The 27,469-nt window shown below is 42.2% G+C and overlaps 1 long non-coding RNA gene across 1 annotated transcript in view; it reads right to left on the bottom strand.

Moving 5' to 3' along the window:
* Positions 1–206: 206 nt before the first annotated feature.
* Positions 207–27,469, bottom strand: part of LOC140479483 (uncharacterized) — a 177,849-nt gene continuing 150,586 nt past the window's right edge. Inside the window, exons 2-3 of the long non-coding RNA XR_011961058.1 lie at positions 2,577–2,792; positions 207–445 (exon numbers count right to left, since the gene is read on the bottom strand). This is a non-coding gene — a long non-coding RNA (uncharacterized lncRNA). The remainder of the gene's footprint in view (positions 446–2,576; positions 2,793–27,469) is intronic.

The raw sequence follows: 27,469 nt of genomic DNA on the forward strand, positions 1-27,469 counted from the left end.
ATGGAACTATATTACAATGTTTACATTTAGTTTCTTGCCCAGCAGTTGGCCAGATTGACTAGCTTTCAGTGTTGAATTGAACTGATCCATCTGTCCAAGACAATTAATACCTATCCCAATGTAGAAACTCTCTGTGTATATCACACTCAGACTAATACATCCTGAACTGCAGATGACCATCATTGAGCAAACTTTATTCACACCTTCCCAACAGAAAAGACAGCAGATAGGTTGATAGAACAAAAGGCTGACATAATGCTATGTACTACAGTTTCTTGCAGAAAATAATATTATTGGAAACAGTACATGAGTAATTTGAAGCCTGGCAAGTAGCAAGTGTAGTGTGATTCGGGAGTACAGGCGATTTTGTCCCTTTGGTTCATAAAACATTTCAGTAACCATGGATGGATATGTGTTTTCCAAGTTCCATTGATCGAATTGTTTCCTATACAAGACGTGAGAATGTTATTAAGTTGGATTAGTTTCTCAATTAATTAATTCCAAAGCTGACTTGGTTATTTATCAGAGCCGAGAGCAAGGCTCTAGTAAAGCAGAGCAGGTCAGGCAGCATCCGAGGAGCAGGAAAATTGATGTTTCGGGCAAGAATCCTTAATCAGGGCTGGCTATTTATCATCTCACCCTTTCTTCAGCGGTTTAAAGCCAAAATATCTCACATACTGTGTTACAAAAATGAAACATAAAGGAAGAAAAAAGCGATAATATTGTAATGTAACAGAAACAAAAATTGCTGGAAAAACTCAGCAGGTCTGGCAGCACCCGTGGACAGAAAGCAGAGTTAACAGTTTGGGTCCAGTGAACCTTCTTCAGAACTGATTATAACGAGGAAAAGGTTGGTATACATGCTAAAGATCGGACTGGGGGGGGAGGGTGGAGGTGTAAACGATAGGTGGAGATAGAGCCCGAAGTGAAAGAAAAATAGTTGGGCTAATAAAGGAATGGGTAAAGAAATATTAACTCTGCTTTCTCCCTACAGATGCTGCCAGATCTGCTGAGCTTTTCCACAATTTTTGTTTCTGATTTTCAGCATCCTCAATTTTTGTTTATTTTCAATTTTATAATGTAATTATAAGGATTCATTCTCACTAAAATTGCAGAGCTGTAGTTTCTTAAATGAGAAACCTCTGCTTTTAGTCAAAGTCAAATCCTTGTAAACAAAGGTTTCTCAGTCATCTGCAAGGCTACTTGTATTTGAGTTGCGGGGAAGGTAGTTGTCAAATTAACTTACAATTAGAACAAGTTGCTGAGACTTCGTAGGATATGTGGAACAGTCCATCTTCCGCAGATACACTGGCCCCACCCCCCACCTTTTCTCCGCTACATCAATGACTGTATCGGCGCTGCCTCGTGCTCCCACGAGGAGGTTGAACAGTTCATCCACTTTACCAACACTTTCCACCCTGACGTCAAATTCACCTGGACCGTCTCAGACTCCTCCCTCCCCTTCCTAGACCTTTCCATTTCCATCTCGGGTGACTGAATCGACACGGACATTTATTATAAACCAACCGACTCCCACAGCTACCTAGACTACACCTCCTCCCACCCTGCCCCCTGTAAAAACGCCATTGCATATTCCCAATTCCTTCGTCTCCGCCGCATCTGCTCCCAGGAGGACCAGTTCCAAAACCGTACCACCCAGATGGCCTCCTTCTTCAAGGACCGCAATTTCCCCCCAGACGTAGTCGATGATGCCCTCCACCACATCTCTTCCACTTCCCGCTCCTCCGCTCTTGAGCCCCGCCCCTCCAACCGCCACCAGGACAGAACCCCACTGGTCCTCACCTACCACCCCACCAACCTCCATGTCCAACGTATCATCCGCCGTCATTTCCGCCACCTCCAAACGGACCCCACCACCAGGGACATATTTCCCTCCCCTCCCCTATCAGCGTTCTGAAAAGACCACTCCCTCCGTGACTCCCTCGTCAGGTCCACACTCCCCCACCACCCAACCTCCACTCCTGGCACCTTCCCCTGCAACTGCAAGAAATGCAAAACTTGCGCCCACACCTCCCCCCTTACTTCCCTCCAAGGCCCCAAGGGACACTTGCATATCTGCCACAAATTCACCTGCACCTCCACACACATCATCTATTGCATCCGCTGGACCCGATGTGGCCTCCTCTATATTGGGGAGACAGGCTGCCTACTTGCGGAATGTTTCAGAGAACACCTCTGGGACACCCGGACCAACCAACCCAACCACCCCGTAGCCCAACACTTCAACTCCCCCTCCCACTCCACCAAGGACATGCAGATCCTTGGACTCCTCCATCGCCAGACCATGGCAACACGACAGTTGGAGGAAGAGCGCCTCATCTTCCGCCTGGGAACCCTCCAACCACAAGGGATGAACTCAGATTTCTCCAGTTTCCTCATTTCCCCTCCCCCCACCTTGTCTCAGTCAAATCCCTTGAACTCAGCACCACCTTCCTAACCTGCAATCTTCTTCCTGATCTCTCCGCCCCCACCCCACTCCAGCCTATCACCCTCACCTTGACCTCCTTCCACCTATCGCATTTCCAACGCCCCTCCCCCAAGTCCCTCCTCCCTACCTTTTATCTTAGCCTGCTGGACACACTTTCCTCATTCCTGAAGAAGGGCTGATGCCCGAAATGTCGATTCTCCTGTTCCTTGGTCAGCAGCCTGACCTGCTGCGCTTTTCCAGCAACACATTTTCAGCTGCTGAGACTCCTTCTTCAAGTTCAAGGTTCATTTGTATCTTGGCTTCTATTCTGATGATTTTCTGATGGATTCTGATGGGAGTTTGCCTGCAAAAACAGTTAAAACATCAATCTTTATTTTTCAGGCCAGGTAGGTAGATTCTGATTGGTCAAGGTGTTGCCATGAGGGTGTTACAGAGTTTGGCTTCCTCCAGGAGTATTCTTTTGAATATGTGCAATGTATGTACAACTTCCTTTTTCTACACAAAGTCCTCCGTATTCATACATATATCTTCTAGCATGCACATATATATCAAGCTACTGGTCTAGTTGATGATCTTAGATATAACTCTTAGCACAACGTAAATTTAATAAACGATTTTCAAGAGCAGAATCACATCTAGTGGTGGACATAATTTCCAGACATTAGCAAGCAGAGGCTGGTTCAGCACAAGTGGGATGCTGGGAATGGTCAATGAGACATGTTGTTTGTTCCGATTGACCAGTCAATCTACAGCTGACACACCTGAATCCCATCAAAACTCAAACTCGTGTCACATGACTTACTTGCATGGTAGACAAAAACAAGATGAAACACTTCAACTTCTAGTCTCCTTTGAACAATCTTTAAGTTCTATACTAAAAAGAAATAATTTATGGCATGCTTAATGCGTTCATTCATCAGTCAGGCAGCGGTGGGCTACTGAGCCCAAAGCACATTTACTTCCATCTGCATTTCTTTGTTTTGTTTCCTTTCTTTTTTTTTGTTTTATTTTACTTTGTCTTCCTTTTCTTTTTCTTTTAAAGTCTTTTCTCTTACCGTTTCACCTCGGTTGTCAATGGAAGGATTTTTGCACATTGGATCTTGTTCTAAAAGCACAGACTCAGCATACTCAGTGACAAAGAATAAATTCTTAAGTGAAGTGCCACAAGGATCGGTGCTGGGCCCTCTACTTTTTGTCATTTGCATAAATGATTTGGATGCGAGCATAAGAGGGACAGTTAGTAAGTTTGCAGATGACACCAAAGTTGGAGGTGTAATGGACGGCGAAGAGGGTTACCTCAGATTACAACAGGATCTGGACCAGATGGGCCAATGGGCTGAGAAGTGGCAGATGGAGTTTAATTCAGATAAATGCGAGGTGCTGCATTTTGGGAAAGCAAATCTTAGCAGGATTTATACACTTAATGATAAGGTCCTAGGGAGTGTTGCTGAACAAAGAGACTTTGGAGTGCAGGTTCATAGCTCCTTGAAAGTGGAGTCGCAGGTAGATAGGATAGTGAAGAAGGCGTTTGGTATGTTTTCCTTTATTGGTCAGAGTATTGAGTACAGGAGTTGGGAGGTCATGTTGCGTCTGTACAGGACATTGATTAGGCCACGGTTGGAATATTGTGTGTAATTCTGGTCTCCTTCCTATTGGAAAGATGTGAAACTTGAAAGGGTTCAGAAAAGATTTACAAGGATGTTGCCAGGGTTGGAAGATCTGATCTACAGGGAGAGGCTGAACAGGCTGGGGCTGTTTTCCCTGGAGCGTCGGAGGCTGAGGGGTGACCTTACAGAGGTTTACAAAATTATGAGGGGCATGGATAGGATAAATAGACAAAGTCTTTTCCCTGGGGTGGGGGGGTGGGGGGAGTCCAGAATTAGAGGGCATAGGTTTAGGGTGAGAGGGGAAAGATATAAAAGAGAACTAAGGGGCAACTTTTCTCACACAGAGGGTGGTACGTGTATGGACTGAGCTGCCAGAGGATGTGGTGGAGGCTGGTACAATTGCAACATTTAAGAGACATTTAGATGGGTATATGAATAAGAAGGGTTGGAGGGATATGGGCCGGGCGCTGGCAGGTGGGACTAGATTGGGTTGGGATGTCTGGTTGGCATAGACGGGTTGGACCGAAGGGTCTAATTCCATGCTGTACATCCCTATGACTCTATGACTCTATGAGTTACCAAATATAATTCAACAATTTCTCAACATTTCCTTGTAATCTGCAAGGGCTATTTAGCTTGCTGGATTCCTGTTCTGTCACATATAAACATTTATATGAATTAGGAGTGGGAGTAGGTCACTTAACCTCAAGTCTATTCCACCATGCAAAAGGTTCATGGCTGATCTGTTTACTTCACATTCTCACTTAACCCCCATAACCTCTTTGCCCCCTTGCTTATCAAAAGTACTCAAAAATAATGTTTTCACTAGGACAGTCTGGTCCCTCTGCATCCTGGTGCTGTCACTATTTAGGTAATATCAGAATAAACAAAAGAACTGTGGATGCTGGAAATCTGAAACAAAAACAGAAATTGCTGGAGAAACTTAGCAGATCTGACAGTGTTTGTTTTTTTTCATTCACAGAATGTAGGCATCACTATGTGAGGTGGCACAGTGGCTTAGTGCTCAGCACTGCTGCGTCACAGTGCTAGGGATCCAGGTTTGATTCCAGCCTCAGACAACTGTCTGGAGTTTACAAAGTTAAAAATCACACAACACCAGGTTATAGTCCAACAGGTTTAATTGGAAGCACTAGCTTTTTGAGCACCGCTCACTCACAACCACCTGATGAAGGAGCGGCGCTCCAAAAGCTAGTGCTTCCAATTAAACCTGTTGGACTATAACCTGGTGTTGTGTGATTTTTAACTTTGTACACCCCAATCCAACACCAGCATCTCCAAATCATGTGTGGGGTTTGCACATTCTCCCTGTGTCTGCATGGGTTTGCTCCAGTTTCTTCCCACAGTCCAAAGATGTGCAGGTTAGGTGAATTGGCTGTGTTAAATTGCCCGTAGTGTTCAGGGATGTTTAGGTTAGGTGCATTAGTTAGGAGTAAATATAAGATTGGGGGAATGGGTCTGGGTGGGATACTCTTCGAAATGTTGGTGTGGACCTGTTGGGCCAAAGGGCCTGTTTCCACGCTGTAGGGATTCCATTCCATGATTCTACTAACTTGACCAGCATTTTATTGCCCAGTCCTAATTGCCCAGAGGGCAGTAAAGAGTCAACCACATTGTTGTGGGTCTACATTCACATGTAGGTAAAAACAATGACTGCAGATGCTGGAAAGCAAATACTGGATTAGTGGTGCTGGAAGAGCACAGCAGTTCAGGCAGCATCCAATGAGCAGCGATTTCGCTGCTCGTTGGATGCTGCCTGAACTGCTGTGCTCTTCCAGCACCACTAATCCAGTACATTCATAGGTAGGTCAGACCAGATAAGGATGACAGATTTCCTTCCCTAAAGGGCACTAATGAATGAGATGGGCTTTTCCTAACAATCAAGAACAAAGAACAAAACACAAAGAAAATTACAGCACAGGAACAGGCCCTTCGGCCCGCCAAGCCTGCACTGATCCAGATCCTTTATCTAAACCTATTATCTAAAGATCTGTATCCCTCTGCACCCTGCCCATTCATGTATCTGTCCTGATACATCTTAAATGATGCTATCGTGCCTGCCTCTACCACCTTCGCTCGCAATGCGTTCCAGGTACCCACCACCCTCTGCGTAAAGAACCTTCCATGCATATCTCCCTTAAACTTTTCCCTCTCACCTTGAACTTGTGACCCCTAGTAATTGAGTCCCCTACTCTGGGAAAAAAAAGCTTCTTGCTGTCCACCCTGTCTATACCTCTCATGATATACACTTTGGAGAGTAACCCACCCAGACCCATTCCCCCAACCTTATATTTACCTCTGACTAATGCACCTCCCACCCACTCCGATCTTATCTCCCCACATTTCCCATGGCTAATCCACCCAGCTTGCACATCCCTAGACACTATGGACAATTTAATGTAGCCAATTACCTAACCTGCACAATCTTGGACTGTGGGAGATAACCAGATTACCCAACAGAAACCCACACAGACACAGGGAGAATGTGCAAACTGCACTCAGTTACCCAAGGGTAGAATCAAACCCAGGCCCCTGGCGCTGTGAGGTAGCAGTGTTTACCACTGAGCTACCATGCTACTCACAAACATTACCTGTGTATCTGAATTAGTTCAGCTAATATATCACTAGGGCTGTCACCTCTCCTCTCTCCTCTGTGGACAGAAAGCACAGTTAACATTTCAGGTCCAGTGACCTTTTCTCAGAAGTGTTCTGAAATATAAAATATTTAATATTAAATATTTAATACCTAATGTTAAATACAAAATATCAATGGAACTTTCTTTTTTTTTTAGTTAATGACAAATGTTGAGTCCTGTCCCTTTGGAATTTTTCTTTCTGATTAGAATGTATCTGTTCCGTGTATTTTGAAATAGCTGCTCACCTATCTGTTGCTGCAGGTTTGTTGGCCCAACTAATTTATTTCATATAGCCCTGCTTTCATGCTGTCATATTAGCCTTAATTTGAGTTTAAAATGCTAGCCTTGGACTCACTCAGCTGTTCCTCTAACTAAGTGTGAAATTTCATTCTAATCTCATTGTACAATACCAGGTCTAGTATAGGCTGCTCTCTGGTGGATCCAAAATGTGCTTTACTGAGAAACTATCAAGAAAACCTTCTCCAAACTTTTCACCTAGTCTAGCTTTACCTATCTGCTTTCCCTCGTCAATATATAGATTAAAAACCCCTCTTGAATATCACTGTATCTTGCTGACAAGCTGCTTTTATCTTTTTCCCTTAACCTCTTGTGGTTCTTGTTAGGGTAATTGTACATCACTCCCACAAATAACATCATGCTTTTATCATTTCCTGTCTCTAGTGAGCCACTGCTACTTCCCTGTTTCCTGAACTTATGTCAACCCACTGTGTTGAGTCAATAGCATATTTTATTATTAGAGCTACCCCACCACTCTTTCCTAGCTTCTTATCCTGCTTAAATGTCATGTACCTTTCAATATTCCAGTCCCTATCAAGGTTACCCTGCAATCATATCTCTGTAATGGCTATCAGACCATACTTACTTCTAATTGTATGATCAGTTCATCTGTTTAGCTCAAATACAATGTTAACTTATGTATGGAGCAAGTTTTGCCCTTTTATTATTTATGTTAATCTCTGGCATTATTTCTTGATTTAATCCTAGATTTATACTATCTATCCCTTTCCGTCACAGTCTTACATTTCCCATATTAATGCATTTCTTTCTTGCCTTGTCTCTTCCCTGATTTACCATATTTACCCAAATTTGCGCCATTTTTCCCACAATTTCTTTTACGATCCTGTTACAGCACTAAAGGGAAGGGTGCACTGAAAACCAAGCAATGATATTCCACCAGTCAGCACAGATATGTAAATGACAATTTAAACATAAAGATGGTTAATTTTTTTAGATTAGATTAGATTACTTACAGTGTGGAAACAGGCCCTTCAGCCCAACAAGTCCACACCGCCCCGCCGAAGTGTAACCCACCCATACCCCTACATCTACATTTACCCCTTACCTAACACTACTGGCAATTTAGCATGGCCAATTCACCTAACCTGCACATCTTTGGACTGTGGGAGGAAACCGGAGCACCCGGAGGAAACCCACGCAGACACGGGGAGAACGTGCAAACTCCACACAGTCAGTCGCCTGAGGCGGGAATTGAACCCGGGTTTCTGGCGCTGTGAGGCAGCAGTGCTAACCACTGTACCACCGTTGCCTGGCTTTTAAAACTATCTAAGATAAAAGACATTCAGACCAGACAAGAAAACAAAACATGTTTATTACGAACAATCTTTCAAGTGAAAACATTGATTTTTAATTGCTGATGTGCAAACTTAAAACTATATTAACCTTTAATATGTTTACTATACTAACTTAAACTTTAAATCCTAACACAAGCACATTCATCCTGAAATAGAAAAGACATGACTGCTTTGCAGAAATATTCTTGGTAGAAAACTTATGCTTAAAAAAAGCAATAAATTCTGTCAATCAAAGTCCAAAGCACAAAAGTGGAACCACTCACATAGCAAATACAGGTTTTCAAAATTGGGTCTCTTAATATTATATATATCAGGGTATTTCTTGTATAGGAAAGAAGTTATAAAATTCACTAAGATAGCAATGATCCTCTCTCTTTGCAATAGCATAAAAAATGCTAAAATCAGGAAACATCTGGGTCACTTTGGTCAGGTTTCCATGTTTACATTCCTAGTTAGCAGAATGGAGCCTGGTGTAATGTATCATCTATGAAGGCATTTCGAAAGAGCAGGCAATTTTCCTCGTCTAAAGCTGGGAAGTTGGCAAAATCTGAAATGTTACCTTGAAATTGGTGCGTCTGTCCTGTCCATTAGCTAGATGCATTCAGATGAATGTTTCACACAAACTATCAGTGCCTAGAAATAGGGTTTATCAACAAGTGATCAGAGTCAGAGGGCAGTACGTGGTCACGCAGTAGGACTCGCCAAATGGAAAGTAGGATAAGGAGAGGAGGAAGAAGACCGAAAAAAAGCCTTTCAACTGTGAGTACCACTTCAATCTGTTATGGATCATGTACTCTTCTGTCTAATTAATTATTGTATCATATCTAAACTATCATTTCTTTACAAATTTAACAAACTATCTGAAAATTCTTCATTAACAGATTAGGTAACTGTGGTCCTTAACCCCAAAAATCTAGCATAAGTGAATAGTATTGGGGCATCAGATGAAAGGCTGGGAGGGTACAGAGCTGATAATTTCCACATAAGGTACAATGTAATATTGGCTTCTTGAATCTGACAGAGTATCTGTGCGCCTACCAAGGAGGTAGTAGCAGAGTTGTGTGCACAGTTGACGGGCCATCTCTCCCTTCTCGCTGAGTGCATTGGTATCAGTCTTGCAACAGCTGACAAAGTGACTGTAGTACTACATTTTGTTCCAGCTGGGTTCTTCCAAGAGGGGTTAGCCGACCTGATTTCCATCACATAGTTCACCACTTATCGCAGCGTTTGGGAGGGAATGGTGTCCTGTTAGAAAAGGCATCAGGATTACACACTTTCAAGTGTTTGTGTGCTTGTGATCACTGACCCAGAGACTGCCACTCCCCTTGTCAGTCTTCAGAGGATCATTGAATCCAGGTCCTTCTCACAAAACTATATCTGGATTCACTTCCACTGCCACCTCCAGGCAATAATGTTTGGTCTGGCTGGCCTTCTCCTAATGTCACCTCCTCTGACACCAATTGGAGGGGGACCCTGGCATAAGTACTCATTCTTCTGACGGCCCGCTCTTCCTCCACTTCTACTATCTTCCCCAAAACTTTAAACTTCAATAACAGCTGCTGGCTCCTTCTAATAACGCACCTGCCTTGCTGCTGTTTCATCAACTCACTATTCTGCCATGCAACATAGAGTCATACAGCATAGAAACAGGCCCTATGGCCGTCCATGCCTACACTGATGACCAACAAACACCAGACTGCACTAATCCCATTTATCTGCACTCAGTCAATAGCCTACTACGCCCCAGCATTTTAAGTGCTCACCCAGATGCTTCTTAAATGTTGCCAGAGTCCCTGCCTCTATCACTCTCTCAAACAGCACATTCTATACATCTACCACCCTCTGGTAAATTTTTCTGAGATTACCTCTGAACCACTTCCTCCTCACCTGAAATTTATGCCCACTGGGCTTAGACGCGTCTGCATAGGGAAAAGATTCTCATGATCTACTCTGACTATACCTCTCATAGGAGAAAATGAGGACTGCAGATGCTGGAGATTAGAGCTGAAAATGTGTTGCTGGAAAAGCGCAGCAGGTCAGGCAGCATCCAAGGAACAGGAGAATCAACGTTTCGGGCATAAGCCCTTCTTCAGGAATGAGGAAAGTGTGTCCAGCAGGCTAAGATAAAAGGTAGGGAGGAGGGACTTGGGGGAGGGGCGTTGGAAATACGATAGGTGGAAGGAGGTCAAGTTTCAGAGAACACCTCTGGGACACCCGGACCAACCAACCCAACCATCCCGTAGCTCAACACTTCAACTCCCCCTCCCATTCCACCAAGGACATGCAGGTCCTTGGACTCCTCCATCGCCAGACCATAGCAACACGACGGTTGGAGGAAGAGCGCCTCATCTTCTGCCTAGGAACCCTCCAACCACAAGGGATGAACTCAGATTTCTCCAGTTTCCTCATTTCCCCTCCTCCCACCTTGTCTCAGTCAAATCCCTCGAACTCAGCACCACCTTCCTAACCTGCAATCTTCTTCCTGACCTCTCCGCCCCCACCTCACTCCAGCCTATCACCCTCACCTTGACCTCCTTCCACCTATTGCATTTCCAACACCCCTCCCCCAAGTCCCTCCTCCCTACCTTTTATCTTAGCCTGCTGGACACACTTTCCTCATTCCTGAAGAAGGGCTGATGCCCGAAACGTCGATTCTCCTGTTCCTTGGATGCTGCCTGACCTGCTGCGCTTTTCCAGCAATACATTTTCAGCTATACCTTTCATACTTGTGTATGCCTCAATCAGATTCCCCATCAGCCTCCTCTTCTCCAAGGCAAACATACCCAGCCTATCCAGTATCTCCTCATAACTGAGTCTTTCCATCCCAGGCAACATTCTGGTGAATCTCCTCTACACCCTCTCCAGTGCAATAATGCCCTTCCGATAGTGTGGTGATCAGATGTTTTATAGGGTAGTAAAAAGATTTTCTTGCTCCTATATTCAATGCCATGCCTAATGAAGGCAAGCATCCCATAAATCTTCTTCCCCATCCTGTCTACCTGTGCTGATATTTTCAGGGAACTTTGCTCCTCAGTACTGCCTAGGGACATAACATTCATTGGGTATATCCTTCCCTAATTATACCTCCCAAAATGCATTGTCTCACAATTATCAGGATTACATTCCATCTGTCCTTGCTCTGCCCAGTTTACCAGCTGATTAATATAGACTGCAGCCTGAGACCATCCTCCTCACTCTCGATGATTCACCCTACTTTTTGTTTCTTCTGCAAACTTCCTAATTATACTTTCAACATTCATATCCAAATCGTTGTGTACATAACAAACATAATAGGTCCCAAAACCAATCCCTGCTGGGTACAGGCTTCCAGTCACAAAAACAACCCTCCACCGTATGGAAGGGTCACCTGACCCAAAACATTAACTTTGATTTCTCTTCATGGAAGCTGACAGACCTGATGAGCTTTTACAGCAACCTCTGTTTTTGCTCCATTTTACCCTTTGCCTTCTATTTGAAAGCCAATTTTGGGTCCAGGTTTGCCAATTTGGCTTGGATGCTATGGGCTCTTACCTTTTGGATCAGCCTTCCATTTGGGATCTTGTCAAAGGCCTTACTAAATTCCACATAAACCACACCAACTGCACCACCCTCATCAATATATGTAGTCACCTTCTCAAAAATCTCAATTAAATAATTAAATTAATCAGACAGGATCTCACTCTAACAAATTCATGCTGACTGTCTCTGATGAATCCCTGCCTTTCCATGTGATGATTAAGCCTGATCGTCAGATGTTTTTCCAATAATTTCCCTACCACTGATGCCAGGCTAACTGGTCTGTAATTATCTGACCTATTCCTGTTGCCATTCTTGAATAAAGGAATCACATTAGCTATCCTCTAGTCATCTGGCACTTCAACTGTGGCTAATGAAGTATTAAATATCTCTACCAGGGCCCCAGTAGTCTTCTCCCTTGCCTCCCATAGCAGGCCTTGAGGAATTATGCAGCTGTCTGCCCACTTAAACATTTAATATCTCCTCCTTATTAATCTTAACATCTTCTAGAACCTGGCTAAAATGTCTTTCTCTTCTGTTAATACAGATAAGAAGTATTAATTTAAGATCTTACCCACATCCAGTGGCTCCACATACTCTTACTTTTAATACATTCATTAAATATCTTAATTTTCCATGATTTGATCTGCCAAAGATACTTTGTAACCCCTCTTTGCCCCCCTAATTTCCTGTTTAAGCAACCCCCCCACACTCTCTATACTTTTGAAGGGCCTTCCCTGCTTTTAATATGTTGTAACTGACATATGATTCCTTCATCAAATTCTCAATATCTCATAACATCCAGGGTTCCCTGGATTTGATGACCTTGCCCTTCACTTGTGGAGGAACACACTGGCCCTGAATTCTCACGATACTATTATGAAGAGACTCGCACTTTCCAAATGTAAACTTTAGTGCAAGTAACTGCTCCAAGTCTTTGTTTGCCAGATCCTATCTATATTGAAATTGGTCTTCCCCCAGTTTAGACACTTAACTCCTGCATTATCCTTATCCCTTTCTTTCTATAAAGACTTTGAAACTTGCAGCATTATGATCACTATCCCCACTCATCCACTGAAACTTCAAACAGTTGACTAGCTTCATTCCCTAGGATGAGGTCTAACACTGCCCTATTTGTGGTAGAATTATCTATGTATTGGCACAGAAAAGCTCTCCTGGATGCACTTTAAAATGCCATTGTGTCTAATCTTTCACACAAAGGTGATCCCACTCAATGTTAGCAAAGTTGAAATCCCCTACAATTATAACAGTGTTTCTCTCACACCTTTCTGTAATGTGCTTACATCTCTGCTCCTCTATGTGCCTCTGACTGTTGGGAGGCCTAAAGTATAATCCCAGCAAGGTAATTGGCCCAGTATTAATTTCTCCGCTCCACCAGATGGCCTCATTTGAAGAACCTTCTAGGCCATCCTCCCTCATTATTACAGTCATGGTTTCCTTTATCAATAATGCAATGTTCCCACCTCTCTTACATACTCCATCATCACGCCCAAAACTTCTATGCCCTGGAATGTTGATCTGCCAATCCTGTCCTTCCTTCAACCATATCTCAGTGATTTCAACAATATCATATTCCCACGTGCTGATCAATGCTCCAAGTTCATCCACCTTATCAGTCAAGCTCCTTGAATTGAAGTAGATACAATTTAGCTTTCTAGACCTCCCATGTGCCTTATCTTGTCCATATCCTCACTGCCTAATGGACTATCTTGGCATTTCATATATATCTGATTAGACCTTGCTCTTGACTTTACATCTACTCTGTGCCCCATCTCCCTCCCAGATCAGTTTAAAACATCCCCAGTTACACAGAGCAAACCTCCCAGCAAAGATATAGGAACCATTCCAGTTCAGATGAAACCCATCCATCGTGTACAGGTCCTATCTACCACAGAAACGGTCACAGTGATTAAAACATCTAAAGCCCTCCCTCCTACATCATCCCTTTCGCATGGTATTCACCTCTGTTCCTATTAGTATACTCAGTAGCATATGAAACTGGAAGTAATCCAGCGATTACAACCTTAATAGTCTTCCTCTGTATACTACCACTGAGCTGTCTAAATTCCTGCTGCAGGACGTCATTTCTTTTCTTTTTAACCCATGTTTTTGGGACCGGCATGTACTATTTGTGCTGGCTGTTCAAACTCCCTGTTCAGTATAGCCTGCAGCCGCTCTGAGATATCCCTGACCCTGGCACCAGGGAGGCAATATACAATTCAAGAGTCTATTTTACCACCACAGAACAGCCTGTAAGTTCCCTTCACAATCGAGTGCCCTATCACTAAAGCTCTCCAAGTCTTATTCCTCCCCTGCGATGCAGTAGTGCCACCGTAGTACCTACAAACTTGGCTGTTGCTGCTTTCCCCTGCGAGGCCATCCCCTAACAGTATCCAAATAGTATACCTGTTTGAGAGGGGAATGGCCACAGAGGATTCCGACACTATCTGCCAAAAGTTACTCTTCTGGACAGTCAGAACAACCCTCGGAGTGACCAAAAATTGGGACCTGAAATTATATCTATTTGGGTTCCCAATTCTGCCCAAAATTTCTAGATCAGAACTAATAAATCTGTAGTGTGGCTTTACAGAGCACAGTATTTTGCTGCCATAAACCTGCTTTGCAATGAGAATCTTTTCTATTTCAATTTTTTTTTAACTATTCAAAGTATTTAAGGGGACCTATGTATTATTAAAGTCATTGCACGTGAGGTGACAGACCCTATACTGGGGTGATGTATTGCCTGGGATAAGGTAAAAAAATGTTTCATAAAATACCCAGCGTAATAGCAGCAGCTTTGACAAGTGAAGTCTGTCATCCCTCTTTACAATGAGAACAGTGCAGTTTGCTTGTGATTATAGACTCCTATTGATTTCCAATTTTCACTAGACATGCTTCAGTCCCTATGGGCTTGCTGTGCCATTACATTTGTATCAATCCTGCAATGCAGAATCAATATAGCGATATAATGGCAAATCACTGCTACAATCCACTTGCACCCCTCCCTTTATGTTCAAACTTGGATTTGTGGCGAAGTCCTGTCAGTGATTTCTTTTTTGTTGTACTTTTCAAACTTAGTGGCCCAAATATGCTTTCAGCTAATCCCTGTTGTGTAATTCCCTCAATTAACATCTGCACATAAATGCAATCAGAGTATGTTGGATAATCTGGAGGCCTGTTGTTGTGCCTTATCCTATGATATTACATCAGATTTGCATGCGCATTACGAAAAAAAATGTAAGCATTAAAATGAGTGAATCCAGAACCTGCAAAAAAGATTAAACACGGGAAGAGCAAATATTTCTTTTTTAAACATGCCATTCTTTCCTTCCTGATAAAGGGATTCACATTTGATGCAAACGTTAATAACTGAAAGGAATCAGTGTAAATGGTTACTGTAATTTTCTTTCATGGTTCTTTGGCTGGTTTAAATTAAGCAGCTTTTCTGGAGGCTTTAGACAAGCAGAGAGTGCCAATAATTTCTACTTCACAGGCAATGCTGTACATATGGAACATATTGGCATTTGTTTCCATGGCTACAAAGCCAGGAGGCAGAATTATTCCAACTCAACTGAAAGGACATATTTCATTGTTAAAATTTTTGGGATCTGGTGTTTAATGGAAATGACGTTGATTGTATTTTAAAATGTTGTTTTCAAGAGATATCCGTTTCTTACATACATGTCTGATCAATGGCAAGAGGCCTCACAGGGCTCTAAGTGAATTCAATATAAAAGACTCTGCATTCATACTGACATAGTCCAAATGCTGATCTTGTAATGCTGGGAACGAGTTGGCATGGAGACAATAAATTGCTGCAACATCTAAAATAGGTGCTAACAAATTAGAGTCAGTAGGGAAAAAAAATGAATTGTAACATTTCTCGTTTACACTGACAGCATACAGTATCATAAGCAAGGCACATTCTTTTCCTTTTTTACACAGTTCCAAATGTCTGCCATTGTATTATTGCTACGAATACAAAGCAACCTATGCAGAAGTATGGAGAAACTTTAGTAAATGATGACCATTAAGAGTTACTGTCACACAGAAGTATGGGCATAATATATCCAGGAGTCCATTTAGTTTAGTATTCGCTTAGAATTTTTCAAACCGCATCTGTTGAGTCTTGGGTCATAGATCAGTTTTGAAAAAAGTCATGTGGTAGGTCAAAGGTTACACAAGATGAATGAATTTATTGAAAAATGAAAGTGAAGCCTGAGACTGATTTATATTTGATTAAAAAGGGTAATGGGCTGGAGCCCAGAATGAGAAACTGACACACCATCATCATCCATTTACTAAATGTACTTGAAAATTCTCAAGCCTCTTTCAATACTGACATAAAATGACCATTTTCTCTCTCTGTGTGTGAACTGCCAGACATAAGAATGTAACATAATCCATTAGGGATTTCTCTAACTCAGTTATTCAGACAGTAGTTCAGTTATGAATTGAGAACAGGTTAAACACAGAAAGATGAATCAGAAAAATCTCCTTTATAAAGCCATTGCCAATCTTCAGTGGCAAAAAAAAAATTGAAAATGTGACTCACAATTTGCTTCCTAAATTAATTAGCTCCCTAAAAACAGTTGTGATGCGACCAGCCAGTGCATGTTAGGGCGGAGAGGCAATGAGGAGCAGCCTCAATCTGTCCTTCAGTCTCATCATCATGAGCACAGATCATTGGCCTGTGTCCTACAAATTTTGGTGAGTAATGAAGGTAGCTGAGGCTCCCAAGTGAGTCCAGCAGAGGACAGAAAGAGTGCATTTTGTGAGGTGAGCAAAAACTGATCGGCAGAGTCAGCAATATCCAGGAGGAATTTTGAGGATCGCTCTTGCCTCTTATGGCTGTAGGTTAATGTACATTGAAAAAAAGCATACCTGCATGCTTCTTCTATGGCCTCTAGTGGTCCCTTGAAGGAATGCTATCGCATTGGAAGAAGTGGTTGCGACTTATAGCAATGCTCACTCTGATTCCTTTTGCAAAATCAATTTTGGGAAAGAATCCAAACCCCTCACTTTTATGTTCTTTGTTACGTTATTGTCATTTTATTGTGTAGGATAAGATAGTTACAGAAAATTTTAAACCAATGTTAGCCCCAAGTTACACGTTACACTGGATTGGAAAATTGTTGCTACGTTTTAAGTAATAAGATATAGTGTCATAGAATTTATGAAACCCAGTAACCTTTGGCTTGAGTCCAGTTGTCAATTTTCCCATTTAGTCTCAAGTCATTAACTCTGAGCCTTACACAAATGCAACCCTGCAAAGTGCTGACCTTTGTGACCCACAAATTACACTGTGCTGGAAGCAGTGTGATGCACTTAGCTGGAATCACAGATAACGTTTAGGCAGCAGTTTTAATCTGAACCTAAAATCACATTTAGTTTTTTGTATTACTACTCATGGTGCTTTATTTACAATTTTAAAGAACTCAGAAGTATTGTTCTGATGTTATGTAGCCAAAATATGTTATTGAGACAAAATAAAAATGTATTCCAGTGCGTATTTTAGGCAGAAATTATTATTCTTTAGAAATCCAGAGGGGATTTATCAATTACAGTGTTGGATGAAAAGCTAGTGAGAGTTCATTGACCATACTTTTCATACACCATTCAATTTATTAAACCTTGTTTTACGCTCGGCAAAATTTGTTAAAATACACACTGTCCAATTCATTAAAGCTTATTGTTTGGCTGGTGGAAATTCACCCCTGGTCCACCAGTGAGGTCTTGAACCTAATTTAACATCTGACCCATATTATACTTGACCGACAAGAGGTGGGCCTCAATTTTAACCCAATCTGTCCAACAAGAACAAGAAAGCTCAGCAGTTAAACTCAGGACTGTTGATTGACTGCCCAGTTCCGATAGAAATTCACGGACAATTTTTTTTAATATGCCCCTGACGAATGTTGCAAATGAATCCCCAGAGAAAAGGTGTGCACCGCATGAATCAATTCACGTTGAGATCTGATTACATTATTTCCACTCTGACATGATCTTCATGTTCAATTGGTGTGCAATCACCATTAAAAGTTAATGCAAGTCTGTGATGGTTTGGATGGCGATTGGCATGAAACCTTGATTCAGGGACACTCAGATATCACTCTACTTTTCCACGCAATCAGAAGGTTGGAGGATCTCTCTCGTATGATTGATGACACCTGTCCACACCTGAGGCTTAACGTTCGGCATGGGGCCATCAAGTTCATTACAACCCAATCATGCAAATTACCACAGATGCTGGAAGCTGTACTAAAAATAAAAAGATGCTGGAAACCACAGCGCATCAGGCAGTATCTGACTCGAAACATTAGTTTGCGCTTTCTCTCCACAGATGCTGCCTGACCCACTGTGATTTCCAGCATTGTTTATTTTCAATACAGCCCAATCATTGGTTATTTGAAACAGCTTCAGAGACTTTGAACTGACTAGGATCTTCTACTCAGGAGTGTGGTGCTGGAAAAGCTCAGCTTTTCCGAGAAAAGCACCCTTACTGATAAAGGGCTTTTGCCCAAAACATCAACTCCCCTGCTCCTCGGATGCTGCCTGACCTACTGTGATTTTCCTGCACCACATTCTGGACTATGATCTCCAGCATCTGCAGTCCTCACTTTCACCTAGGATCTTCTACTGTTATAACATTGAATAATAAATGATGTTAATGACAGAATGGCACTACTTCCAACACCAGCACATTGTTTGAAGGTTAATGTTAATTTGCCTGCAATGTAACCTGATGAACAATCATCATGACGTGAAATATTAATACTATTTCCCTCCACAGATCCTTTCTGACATGCTGAGTATTTCTAGCAGTTCCTGTTTCTATTTCAGATTTCTAACACCTAACATAGATTTTGCTTTTGGGTCTGTCAGTGCTCTTGAGATTCTTTCAACACTTTTCCTGACATGTATTTGCAGAAAGTAATATCAATGAGTTTATACTTAAAATTCAAATTAAAGCATCACAGAAGAAATCTGTTGTCTATATAAAGAAACACTTAATCAGGTTGCTGAACATAGATGGTCCTCCCTTAGATAAATTAACATTTTACTTTCTGAGAAGACTGAGTCTTCCACTGAATTGGTGAGGTATTTCAAGGAAATGGATGTAAGTTTGTTCGCTGAGCTGGAAGTTTTGTTTTCAGACATTTCATCACCATACTAGGGAACATCATCAGTGAGCCTCCAGTGAAACGCTGGTGTTCTGTCCTGCTTTCTATTTGTGTTTAGGTTACCTTGGGTCGATGATGTCATTTCCTGTGGTGACATCATTCCACGAGGTGATGTCATTTCCTGCAATTATGTCATTTCCTGTTGTTTTCTCAAAGGGTGGTAAATGCGGTCCAAGCCAAAATGTTTGTTGATAGAGTTCCAGTTGGAATGCCATGCTCCTGGAAGATTCTCCTTCTTAACCTCTCCCCTTTGCTGAGGTGTGATGATCCTCAGGTTAAACCATCACCAGTCGCCTCTTTCTAACGTGAGAGGAATACTATTGGTCCTGCCGGACAGTGGCAACTTTACGATTGCATTAAACAAGGGACTGGTGAGAGCTCTTGTGGCACAGTGGTAGTGTCACTACTTCTGGACCAGAAGGTTTGGGTTCAAGACCCAACTGCTCCAGAGGTGTGTCACAGCATGTCTGAACAGATTGATTGAAAGTTTCTGCAAGTCGTGAGGGCTCTCTTCAGGCAGACTGCACACCTCACACCATTCCTAAATATAGCCAAATAAACAAGAGACAGCAAGCTATCCAATTCTACAGAATGACAGAGCTCTCACTGGTGCAAGGGGCAATAAATGGAATGCTTATGGCGCTAATATAAGTACCATGACTACCTTTTCATTTTCACAAACAGAAAAGGCTTTTATTCAATTATGTTTCATTCAATTTTATTCAGCTAGTGTGCAAAGCTATTAATTTTAACAAGTATACCTGATAAGGAAGCAATTATGATTCTAAAATAATGGCTCAAATCAAATATCAGCCCTTCTGGTCAAAACCAAAAATTAGAATGGTTGCTTCAGTCAAGCAATCAGTATAGAGAGACCCATGAAGGGGTATCAGAAAATTAATAGAGATAACTCAGTTTAGGGTTTGGAGATAGCTGATGGAGCCTGCAATGCAACCCAACAAGAGCGTCAAGAATTATTTTGGTTTGAAGAATCCTATAATAATATTACAAAGAGAAAAGGTGTCTTGCTTATAAAATTAACAGAATGATGGCAATAACAAAAATAGAAGGGAGATAAAGAACAATGTCCTCACAGAATGAGGTGTGCCAAGGAAAGGAAAAGAAAGGAAAGGTGTGGGAACTGGAAAGTCATTGACTAACAGCCAGCGAGAGAAGGAGGTGAGTACCTTCAATGATTAAATGTTGACACAGCAGATAAAGTTACTTCTCTCCTGCCTATCTCTGACACTATCAGAATCTTCTGGCTATTTCTTTCTTACTACAGAATAACATTCATATCCAGCAAGAAAATGCAAGCAGACGCAAGGAAGTGGTTACAGAAACACAACCTTGACTAATCCTTTCATGCTAGCCCATCTACAATTTTACCATCCTTCCCATATTTTCCTGTCCATTATGCTATTACCCCTTTCAACGATAATCCATGATGTATGATGGTGGTGCTCCTGCTGTTGGTTGTGTGTAACTTTTACCCATGCAAAAATACAATACAATATGTTCTAAAAAACTCTAATTTGGACACTTCTATTCCCTCACAGTAATACTTTCACGACGTAGCAGAGTCACTGGGGACATTTAAGCGACTGCTGGACATGCACATGGATAGCAGTGAGTTGAGGGGAGCATAGGTTAAGTTACTATATTTTACATTAGGAATAAATCTCAGCACAACATCGTGGGCCTAAGGACCTGTTCTGTGCTGTACTTTTCTATGTTCTATGTTCTATGACAGATAGATCCGCATGTATACTGTCATTTATAAATCAACTGCTATTCAGGTTTAACAAAACCCCTTGACGTTGAATGTGCGAGTTGGCAAGTACAAGTGTCCCCCACTATCTGAAAGTACAGCATTCCTATGGAACCTCTTGTAAGCCGAAGTGTAAAATGAAGAAGCAATTACAGTTAATTTATATAGGAAAAATGTTTGAATGTTCCCAGACCCAAAAATAACCTACTAAATCATACCAAATAATACACAAAGCCAAAACTAACACTAACAGAAAGTAAAAACAGGAATGATATGATAAATACACAGGGCGAAAGTGAGGACTGCAGATGCTGGAGTTTAGAGTCAAGATTAGAGTGGTGCTGGAAATGCAAAGCAGGTCAGGCAGCATCCGAGGAGCAGGAGAATTGAGGTTTCTTCACCTTTGAGACTTCCAGCCTCATTCCTGATGAAAGGCTCCTGCCCAAAACGTTCATTTTCCTGCTCCTCGGATGCTGCCCAACTGCTATGCATTTCCAGCACCACTCTAATCTTGATGATAAATACATAGCCTATATAAAATAGAAATAATGTATGTACAGTGCAGTTTCACTCACCAGAATTGGGAGGACAGCGAGCACACTGGAAGGCTGAGAGGTGGTATGTTAGGCTGAGTTGTCAGAGGTTGGGGTGGTGGGAGGTATAGGAGACCGGGGTGTACAAGAGAGAGGAAGAGGGTCATCTATTAACACTTCCAGGGAAGGCGCTTGGCAGCGCCATTCTCACTGCACGTGATTTATCATAAAAGCGAAAAGTCTCTCTCGGTCAGCAAAAACTGGTTCTAATGTAGCTCTTTCGTAAAAGTGAATTGATGTAAAGTGGACATTCGAAAAGGGGGGGGATATCTGTATTCATCAAGATGGTCCTTTACTGTTTCAAAGGCTGTCCTTTGTATAAGACAATTGCACCAAGACTCAGAATATGAATCAGAAAATGCACCAGACATTGGGCTATGAAGGTGTGAAGTGGCTATCATGTGTACAATGAGAACTGTATCCTGATTTACCTTTCAGACCTTACCTCTTCTGACTCATTGAACAACTTTCTGCATCATGTACAGGTTCCTGGAAGGGTGGAGGTCACACAGGCAACACTCCACCAGTACCCACCACCAGCCACCTACCACCACCACAACTACATTTCCCAGATTGGCCTTGAACCATCACTTCCTTGTGATTCCGAACTGGAAAATCTGAAAGTCTTTCATATAGCTGAGCCCTCCACTTCACCCATGCCAAGACTGCTTCTCTCTCCGTCTGCTAGAAACCCAAAGTGAATCAATTAAACTCTGTTAGGTTGATTTAATGAACATTTCCCTGTTAAATCGTTTCCTAATTTGGGGAATCCAAGAAACCCTTTTACCAAGTTATGAAGGATCCTTTTTTTCTCTCTACTTCTGTAAGCTTCTTTCCCATCAGAATGACAATAGGTGTACACAAGGGTTAAAACTTTTAAAAAATAAACACATCCTCTCTGCAGTACTGTCAGATTTAAAAGAACAAAATGGCTATCAGACTTGATTCTAGAAATTCCACATGACCAAGTTTGTAACATTGAAAGACAAAAAAAAAGTTAGTGTAAACCAACAAAAGTGCAATTCAATTTCGGGTGGTATAGAAGAGAAGTACAAGCAATCTCATGATGCTGATGTGTACAATAAAAAAAGGGTATATCTTCATGTTGGTTCATATGCCTCAACCTTGTTTTTACAAATAGTAGCTTCAGCATTGCAATGTGCCCATTTTAATTGTTAATATCCATCCCTCTTTATAGGTGAAGGCAATGCAACAGAGAACAACATTCTGTAGTAAAAAGCATATAAGTATAAATTAAGATAGCTCCAATAATGCCAACTTGCTTAGATACAACAAGTTGCACAGCTATAGAGTGCTTTTACCTATTGAATGAAGCAAGTACAGGGTTAGTCGTGTAACTACTTAGCCTCCACAATAAAATGTGTATTTAAATGTGTTCGAACGTACTCTGTATCCAGGCTGCATATATAAAGCACCATCATAAGGTCATAAAGACATAATGGCATAGATGGAGGCATTTGGCCTATTGTTGGCTCTTTGCAGTCTAGTCAGTTCCATTATCCCGATCTAGATCTGAAAGTTTATTTTCCGCAAGCAGTCATCCAATTTTCTTCAGAAATCGTCGACCATCTCTGCTTCCACCACCCTGATAGAAAGCAAGTTCCAGGTCATTACCACTCGCTGCAATGGAATGTTCCTTCTCATATTCTCCTGTGTTGTCGATGTGATCTCCACCCTTCCAGGGTATACAGTACAGAAAATTGTTCAGTGAGTCAGGAAAGGTTAGTAGTAGATGGGTAGAAAGTTCTTCCAATTGGAAAGGCTGAATACATTGCTTTTAGATCCCGTTCCCAGCTCCTTTCCCCCGCTATCACCTCCACACCTTTGCCGAGAAACAGTCTGAGATTAAACCACTGTGTTCACAGTCTGAGTGTAGCTTTTGATCCCCAATGCACTTCTGACTTCACTTTGGTGCTGTCATTTAGATAGTCTATTTCTGCCTGTGCAACATTGCCCAATTGTGGCGCAACACAGTTCATTCTCGTTTAAACCCTGATCCATGCCATAGTTCCCTCTAGTTCTGACTATTCCAATACATTGATGAATGGTCTATCGCATTTAAGATTCTGAAAAAGTGTCACTGGACTTGAAACATTAACTCTGATTTCTCTCCACAGATGCTGCCAGATCTGCTGAGATTTTCCAGCAACTTCTGTTTTGTTTCTAATTGCACCTTTTATGGATTGGTGTCATTATTTGTTTAATAATGCTCCTTTGAAGCACCTTGGAATATTTCACTATATAAGTTGTTGTTCCATCTCCAGTTTAAAATCTTAAATCTGTCTCAACCAGTCCTTGTACACTTAAATAATGTGAACTGCTTTTCTTTGGCCACCTTATCCAAACCTGCCATAACTTCAAACACTTCTCTCGAATTTCCCCTCAACCTGCTATTTTCCAGCCTCTCCAAACTAACCTTGTACCTAAAATTCTTCATTCTAGAGATTTTTCATCCCTAGAACCAATCTATTAAATCTCCTCAGCAATGCCTCAAGGACCTTCACATCCTTCCTAATTTGTGGTGTTCAGAATTTGATGCTATGTTCTACTTCACCTAACCATAATGTTCAGCATAACTTACTTCTGTACTCAATGACTCAATGTCCCAAAATAACATATGCTTGCACTCTCTCAATGTGCTTCTGCAACCTTCAAAGATCTAGGTACGAATCTCACATGATTTCAGACAATGGACTTGGAAATGGTGAAGTGAATAAGCACTGCAAGGAGGGTTAGGAACACAGTCAAAGCATTACCAAATCAGCCATCTGTTCCCTAGCTTGCTGTGGTTTTGTTATATGGATTCCAAATGAAATCCATCAGAAAGATCTATGAGTTGCTGGAGAATGGGTTTGGGGCATGGTTGCTATTGACTTTACAAAATGTTTAATTTTATTGAGCTTTGGGATTGTCTATAGTAAGGTTAAATGGATTAGTGCCGAGAGTCATGTGTCACACCACGAATCATGCTTGATACCAAGCATGGCTGGTTTGGTTGCTATTGGGACATTGAGGCCCAAATTGTTTTACTGGGAAGAAGGTGCAAGGCATTTACAATTGTAGACAAGGGAGAGAGCATCTCTGCTGGCTCTGTGTAGACTATTAGTCTCCAAGTTTTACTGTAAATTGTTAGGAATGTCAAGTTTCATAAACAATTATACTTTAAACTGTCTACTTAAATTCAAGACAGAATGGAGTTGATGATCAGAGGTTGTTAATTAGTATGTCCAACTGGATACAAGGAGTGTGTGATTCATGTTGCCATGGAAATAGGCTTTCAGAAGCAAGTATGTTTATAGGATTTGACTATAGATTCAGTTGCTGGCTTCTTTAAGAAACACCTGAACATCACAGTTACAATCATTCTACAAGACTCTAAAAGAGCGAGACAAAGCAAAGTGATTGAGGAAACAAGACTCTATAATTTATCATGCAGAATGCAAGTGGGAGTTCAAATTAAAGAGAACAAGTTCATAGGATTTAAATGAGGCTGAGAAGTCAACTCAGGTGTTAACTGTTTACCAGCTGGAAGAGGGAAAAGGAAGCAAGTCTTCAGGAATTGAGAAAGTCTTTGGACTAAATGAAATATCCACTATAAAATACCATGGAGAGGGATTTTTGGACGTGTGAAGGGTTAAATCTTCTTTTCAATAGTTTACAGGAGCAGTTGCCTCCAAAAATATTGTTTAGTTAGGCTTGCTTTTAATTTGTTTGCTATTATGAGAGACATTAAACTTGAAATCTTGTAATGTAATCATTTCAGTCAGTCACTGGAAGTTCAAGTATCATTTCAAAATGTATTGGTTATCTGTGGCGATCATAGAAGTCATTTCTGGTAAGGACAGCAAGGCACCTGATGGTCACTGCCACGGATATAGACAATATATTGCAGGGTTGGAGAATGACCCATTTGACATTTTCTACAGAATGCAACACAACTGTTAGGTAGCCACTCTTCATTTTATTCTGGATCCCTCATTTTGTGACCTGACAGTCATTGTATGAATGTCAAATTGCAAACCAGATTCTACTAAACTATATTTTCTGTTTGGATCAAAACTTTTCCATGGATTATGAAAGGTACGATTTCAATGACTGTAAAGCACTTTGGGTTACACTGAGGTTATGAAAGATGCTACACGAATGCAAGCATTTCTTTCAGCAAGACTCACAGCAGACATGACTCAGTTGTAACATTCTCACCACTGATACTGGATTAGTGGTGCTGGAAGAGCACAGCAGTTCAGGCAGATCCAACGAGCAGCGAAATCAACGTTTCGGGCAAAAGCCCTTCATCAGGAATAAAGGCAGTGAGCCTGAAGCATGGAGAGATAAGCTAGAGGAGGGTGGGGGTGGGGAGAGAGTAGCATAGAGTACAATGGGTGAGTGGGGGAGGTGATGAAGGTGATAGGTCAAGGAGGAGAGGGTGGAGTGGATAGGTGGAAAAGAAGATAGGCAGGTCGGACAAGTCAAGGAGACAGTAACTGAGCTGGAAGTTTGAAACTAGGATGAGGTGGGGGAAGGGGAAATGAGGAAGCTGTTGAAGTCCACATTGATGCCCTGGGGTTGAAGTGTTCCGAGGCGGAAGATGAGGCGTTCTTCCTCCAGGCGTCGGGTGGTGAGGGAGCGGCGGTGAAGGAGGCCCAGGACCTCCATGTCCTCGGCAGAGTGGGAGGGGGAGTTGAAATGTTGGGCCACGGGGCGGTTTGGTTGATTGGTGCGGGTGTCTCGGAGATGTTCCCTAAAGCGCTCTGCTAGGAGGCGCCCAGTCTCCCCAATGTAGAGGAGACCACATCGGGAGCAACGGATACAATAAATGATATTGGTGGATGTGCAGGTGAAACTTTGATGGATGTGGAAGACTCCTTTAGGGCCTTGGATAGAGGTGAGGGAGGAGGTGTGGGCACAGGTTTTACAGTTCCTGCGGTGGCAGGGGAAAGTGCCAGAATGGGAGGGTGGGTCGTAGGGGGGTGTGGACCTGACCAGGTAGTCATGGAGGGAACGGTCTTTGTGGAAGGCGGAAAGGGGTGGGAAGGGAAATATATCCCTGGTGGTGGGGTCTTTTTAGAGGTGGCGGAAATGTCGGTGGATGATTTGGTTGATGCGAAGGTTTGTAGGGTGGAAGGTGAGCACCAGGGGCGTTCTGTCCTTGTTACGGTTGGAGGGGTGGGGTCTGACGGCGGAGGTGCGGGATGTGGACGAGATGCGTTGGAGGGCATCTTTAACCACGTGGGAAGGGAAATTGCGGTCTCTAAAGAAGGAGGCCATCTGGTGTGTCCTATGATGGAACTTGTCCTCCTGGGAGCCCACACCCCTCTTACTAGATTCCTGACATCCGTTGAGCCTGTGACATTTTTAGAAGGCCGTTGTGCACCCAGACAGCACTGTCAGTACAGAGCTACCTTGTATTGCAAAGGCATGGCAGACAGGACCTGCTGGATGGGGGGGCAGAGGTGAGAATTCCTCATCATCCAGGACCATGCCAGCCACACATGCCACGCAGGGTAAAGCTTATAAAGCTTATGATTATAAATCTTATCTCTTATAATCCTTTCCAAAACATTTCCTACAACAGAGGTAAGGCTCACTGGTCTATAATTACTTGGGTCATCTCTACTGCCCTTCTTGAACAAGGGCACAACATTTGCAATCCTCCAGTCCTCTGGTACTAAACCTGTAGAAAATGACGACTCAAAGATCAAAGCCAAAGGTTCTGCTATCTCCTCCCTAGCTTCCCAGAGAATCCTCAGATAAATCCCATCCAGCTCAGGGGACTTGTCTACTTTCACTCCTTCTAGAATTGATAACACCTGTTTGTAACTAACCTCGATCCTTTCTAGTCTAATATCTCAGACCTCATTCTTCTCCTCTACAATATTCTCCTTTTCCTGAGTGAAAACCAATGAGAAATGTTCATTTAGCATCTCTCCGATCTCTACAGGGTCCACATTCAACTTCCCACTTCTGTCTTTGACTGGCCCTATTCATACCCTAATCATCTTTTTATTCCGCACATACCTATAGAAGGTTTTAGGGTTTT

This window comes from Chiloscyllium punctatum, chromosome 7 (assembly GCF_047496795.1).
Source record: "Chiloscyllium punctatum isolate Juve2018m chromosome 7, sChiPun1.3, whole genome shotgun sequence".
Taxonomy (NCBI): domain Eukaryota; kingdom Metazoa; phylum Chordata; class Chondrichthyes; order Orectolobiformes; family Hemiscylliidae; genus Chiloscyllium; species Chiloscyllium punctatum.